Source organism: Petromyzon marinus, chromosome 17, assembly GCF_048934315.1.
Source record: "Petromyzon marinus isolate PM22_M1 ecotype Great Lakes invasive population chromosome 17, UKy_Petmar_22M1.pri1.0, whole genome shotgun sequence".
Lineage (NCBI taxonomy): Eukaryota > Metazoa > Chordata > Hyperoartia > Petromyzontiformes > Petromyzontidae > Petromyzon > Petromyzon marinus.
In genome coordinates, this window is record NC_133683.1 from 20,190,987 (window position 1) to 20,197,093 (window position 6,107).

A 6,107-nucleotide genomic window follows, 5' to 3' on the forward strand; every position below is an offset into this window, starting at 1 on the left:
TACAATGATGACCTCTGTTGGATTTCTATCGGTATTAGCGTCACACTCTTATGATATTTTCTCCATGAATTGAGTGTGTATAAAATATTGTCATATCTGGTTTTCACAACAATGAAACCCCTCATTTGCATCAATCCAAGACAACAACAACGGCAAGAAAGTAATTGCCTCACAATATTTGTGACCCAAAGTTGACAATTTTCCTTAAACGTGTATCACCCATCATAAGCTCCAAACACTAGTTTTCATAGCTATAGCTTGAAAAATAGTATATGTTGGAGTGGGGGGGAGGCAATGTTAGATTGCATAATCTGGTGTCACATTTGGATTAATCTCATGGAAAACCTCCAGCCTCAAAGTACCAATTTCAATTGAGCTATGTTCAAGAGCAAACATCTTCACAAGTGTTGCCAATCCCCCTCCCCCCTCAATTTTATTTTTGGGATCCAAAATAAATAAGTACAATATTTGTATTTATTTGTGCTAAATGTATGTGAGCTTCATGCCCTTTCGATAACAGTTTACGAGTCAGTCATTCACAATATGTACCATGTATTAGATATGTATGTTGTATGTCAGCTGACAATGATGAGTGTGGTGAGATTTGTTTTTATTTGCGCTTATATAAACATTTCCACGTTTTAATATGTTGAGGTTGTCTGTCACATCGTAGATATAAGCAGGGCTGCTCTTGTACAGCTTAAGAAAGCAAGCTTATCAGTCGTGTGTAATTGTATATCTAAGAGAGCAGAGAATGCCCTCTTAGATATACAACAGCGTGCCCCACTTGGTAAGAATGCATTACATGTTGAATTGAATACGGTGATGATATCATTACCGAACATTACAATCACGATTTAAAGCGACATGGTAGCAGATCAGCGCTTATTACAAAAACACATCGTTTTTTTTCATTTTATAAAAGATGTCTGCATAATGTAGAGTGAGTGTAAGCTTAGCACGATGCAAGTGGGATGGAGGCACAATGTACGTTCTATGTTGAACTTCTTTCGCACCATACGCAGCCAACCATGCTAATCGGTGGTACGGGGGAAGGACAGCAAACTAAACACAAAACGCAGTTCGAAAGAAATTCGTTTTCAATCGGGATTGGAAGATCTTGACAGAACATTTCAATTTTAATGATGTTCAATGTGTTGATGTGAACTTCAGAAATTACAAAGTAAAGAACCCAGCATTTTGATAAAGTTTGGGATCTTTTTTTTCCCCACTAAAGCACTGGTATCAGACAATTTGATGGATGATGAGCTGATAATCAGACTCACGATTTGGCCATATACACTACAAATCCCTTAATCTTTCAGCTGACAGCACACAAATGGCTGTACATTCTACAGGATCATCCCTGCCACTAATGTACAGCGCTTTATCAATTTACTGCTGGATGAAGACCACTCCGCACATTTCAGTCATGGAGGGCTGTTTGATTTGACTTAACCACACTTGTCAATGTCGGTTGGTTAAGGGGTGCCGATCATCTTTTCAGCTATTGCTCACCACTGGTGTCAGCTGTGGCTGGGAATACAATTCATGTCGCCGGATTCATAGTACAATTGCATTATATGATAAAAACAAAATACGATACAACTATTTTGAGATCTATTTTTGACAATCTTATTGTGGTTGTGGACATAACAGATGGCTCTTCACAATGGCAGACGCAATTTTCAGCCTGCATTCCTTTACCATTGTCAACGGTTTCCCTGAAATTATAATTGAGGTGAAGAGTATTTTGCCTATATGCAGATACGTGTGAATTCATGTGTTTACCCCTGACAGATCGTGCACATCAAGTGGCAATTGCGAACCGATTATAGCAACAAAACTCACGTTCAGTGATGAACAGCTTAGAGCTCACTGGCTTAATATGGGCCCTTGACCGAAAGTGAATATCTATGGTGAATATTTCGAAAAAGAAAAGTCATTGATCTATCTTGATTTGAAGCTTTCGTGACTGCAGGAATCCATACTCTTTGGTTCTTTCGGTAAAGTCACGTAGGTAGAAATAAAATAAAACAAATCACGACGTTTCGATTGCGACACAAGCAATCATCATCAGGTGAGAAAACCACAGCAAGACATTTTTTTACATTGATCTATGTTTTAAGGAACAGTCACCACCGTAAAATGTAGGATTGATATAAGGATGTTGTGTAAACGATTATTTGAGGTTGTAATGTAACTTCTTAAAATGTCTCAATTGTGATAGACAGTGTATCTGTACGGAATTTAAAAACAAACTCTAAATGGATGATGCTGTATTTCACAAGAGCTGTTTAAAAGAAAAACCCCCGCATTCTTTATTTATTGAAAATACTTCATGAACAGAATAATGATGTATACATGGACAAAAGACGCCAATAACAAAAAAACCTTAAAAGCTCCTTTATTCAAGTGTTTACTACAGGAAAACAAATTGTTCAATGTTCGCATGAGTTGTGTTGTGATTTACAATGTCACAATCAAATATGCTTCCACTGGGGGCCAATGCATTTCAAACTGCGCCGTTTTCATGGCAACAGCCTGCAGCGTGGGGCAGAGATGCTCTTACTTGCAACGTCGATGTGACCATGTGTCTCTGTGCATGCACGTTTATCCATGCCCCATACTCGTCTTCACCATGGGAAATCACCAAACCCATCACCTTCCGGCAGGAGGACAGAGTGACCAAGCATCTAAGGATCCAAAAATGACTTCAATCGAAACAGTAATAATATTTCGATGTAAAGCTTTCGTGACTGCAGGAATTCATCTTCTTGGTTCTTTCGGTAAAGTCACGTAGAAGGGAAATAATAAAATAATAAAAATATAACATACCGAAAGAACCAAGAAGAGAAATAATATTATAATTGCCTATGCCCAGGAAAGCCTCACTGAGTCTCAACACGCTTTGCCTGCAGTGTCCTGTATTTGTAAGATAGGCTCAATCTATTCATGAGTGTCCAGCATGTGCTCCTTCGGGCTAAATTTCTTTATGGTCCAGAGGGTATCCCAGTCAGTGCATGAGTTGATGTCACCTAAAACAGGAGCAAAGGCGGAAGTGGATAATCAAAAGAAAAAAAGTATTTGGGAGGCAATTGGATTAATTAGAGAAAACTCACTCGGCATACGAGGGGGTAATGCTCACAACTATGCACAGATGGATTCAAGAATCAACTTATGTGCAGTTATCGCTTGGCCACCTCTAAGGCCAAGCCTACAACACTTGGTTTTACCGAGGCAAACTCCCAACCAAATAGTACCTGGGATCATCTTTGCTCATCTTCATAGATATGACAAATATGGGTATATTCATGGTGAATGATTGTAGGCATGTAAAAAGAGATGCTTATACAAATATTAAACGATATCCTATTTTACAGGAACTCGCTCAAACGTATGAACTATTTTAAAACCAATTTAAGAATTCGCAGTGACATAGGGGCACTAGCTATGAATACGATTGTGTTGGGGGTAATTAAAAATGGAAAATTTGGCACAAATGCTTGAAAATGTTACAAGCCACGGGGCAATTGTGGCCATGCAACCCAAACGATGGATTATTATAGTCAACCATTGAAGTCTGTGCTTCTTCAACGGAGGAGGAATAGCAACACAACACAAACTCTCTCCTGTATCCGTCTCGTGGCTCAACGTTGGCATTTACCTCCTGAACATATTGCCACCCGCAAGAATAGAACTGTCCACTTTATAGCAGATGGCAAGATATTGGGAATTCCCTACACAAACCACCACCAGGTGGTCACAGGAATAACCCTGGTGGCTCTATACAAACTGCCCCCAGTGGCAAGTGTGCTGACCACGAGGCTCAGCAATCGCCTTCAAAATGTTCTAACCCAAAATGTTTTGTTGTGCCGAGGATAATTGCATGCCTTTTATGACACTCACAATGGCCCAGTTTATATATACACACACGTGTGTGTGTACACCCGCACAGAGCAATTTTAATAAGTGGTGTATTTTAGAGCGTACTCATAAAAACAACCCATGAACTTATATCCAGCTGTCAACACCCACAAAAGCACTCACACCTGCTAAAACGAGGCGTTTTCCAACCGATGCCACTGCCCCTATAGTACAGGGTGATTCATTTATAAATGCCCCACTAAAACATTGGGGAGAAACTATAGAGGATCCAACATTTATTTCAAAGCTTCTCGGCATATCTCCCACCAATCTCATTACGCTAACACTCTCCTCTGTAAGATACGGAGCCATCACTTTAACAACACTATATTCAATAGCCGGTTAAGCATAAAGCAAGAGGGTAATTATTAAGCAGTGGTGGATCTATAGATGTATTCAGTTAAAACGAAATACTAATTTCAATGAAATGCTGTTTTTTTGTCCATTAAAATGTTGGAGATATTCTGAAATGATGTTTTAAATCAGGAAACCTTGTTCCAAAACCCAATTATCACAACTTGTTGAACATGCTGAAAAAAAAACACAGACAAATCTGGTAAAGAGAAACAGAAGCAAACAGGCAACAGCAATTTCCATGGAAATAGCACCGAGTCTCTGGAATTTAAGACAAATGCTTAGTCTAAATCTGAAGTGTCTCGCTCCGCACGAGCCATTAAATGTCCCTCCAAACAAACACCAAGGGACATTAAAAGGACTGCCTGGTGCAGTGGTAGATCGGGATGTTAAAACATCACAGGGAGTTAGAAATAGCTGTTTCCCCCATTCTATTGTCACTTTTTGATGCATTCATGCATTCGAAATGAATTATTATGGAGGCATTATCAAACAAAAATACATCTGAATATTTATATGGGTATAAAAAAATGTATGCCCTGGAATTAGTTGCAAGACTAAAGCCCTGATGTGACAGTCGTGTGCTCAATTAGTAACTGAACTACTATTTTTATTTTACCAGGTTTAAGCCCACTGAACGATATAGCTCTTTTTTCAGAAGCAACTCAGCCACGAAGTGGTTTATCATGTGGAAATGTATCGCAGCCAAATACTCTAAACGCATGTTTCGAAATGTGTGTGTGGGGGGGGGGGGGGTAAACCAGAGGACCCGAAGAAAAATCCACACGACCACGTGGAGAACATGCAAACTCCAAACATACAGACGTCAGGGTCGGGATAGAACCCACAACCATTCTGTATACCAGGCGAGGTAGCTAACATCTCGCCACCGTGGCGCCCAAGTAAGCATTTGCCGAACATTTACCGTGGCTATTTACCCACGTGAGAATCTTGAGAGGTTTTATGCCAAAACATCTTGAGACAATTTTGATTTAAAGCTTTCGTGACTGCAGTAATTCATATTCTTAGCTCTTTCGGTAAAGTCACGTTGAAGGGAAACAATTATTGTTGTGGTTGTTGTTGTGGTGGTTGTTATTGTTGTAGTTCTTGTTGTTGTGGTTGTTGTTGTTGTGGTTGTTGTGATGGTTGTTGTTGTGGTGGTTGTAGTGGTTGTTGTAGTTGTAGTGGTTGTTGTAGTGGTGGTTGTGGTTATTGTTTTATATATATTTTAATATATTGTTGTTTCCCTTCAACGTGACTTTACCGAAAGAGCTAAGAATATATCTTAAGACAATGTTTAGGTTGTTTGTTATGGTGACAACGATGATATACAACTTTGAACCAGGGTATAGCTTTTGAGCTCCACTCTCTTTAAACATTTATAATTAAATGAACGATGGGTAATAGTTAATGACTACAAAAATATCAATCCACCATGGTTACAAAATGCAATTAAAACGCCTCAAATGTGGAAATTTTACTTTTGATCGTATTTGAAAATCGATGCGATACTTGTATTTTTGAAGATGAGACGGTTGCTGTTGTTGTGGTTGTTGTGATGGTTGTTGTTGTGGTGGTTGTAGTGGTTGTTGTAGTTGTAGTGGTTGTTGTAGTGGTGGTTGTGGTTATTGTTTTATATATATTTTAATATATTGTTGTTTCCCTTCAACGTGACTTTACCGAAAGAGCTAAGAATATATCTTAAGACAATGTTTAGGTTGTTTGTAATGGTGACAACGATGATATACAACTTTGAACCAGGGTATAGCTTTTGAGCTCCACTCTCTTTAAACATTTATAATTAAATGAACGATGGGTAATAGTTA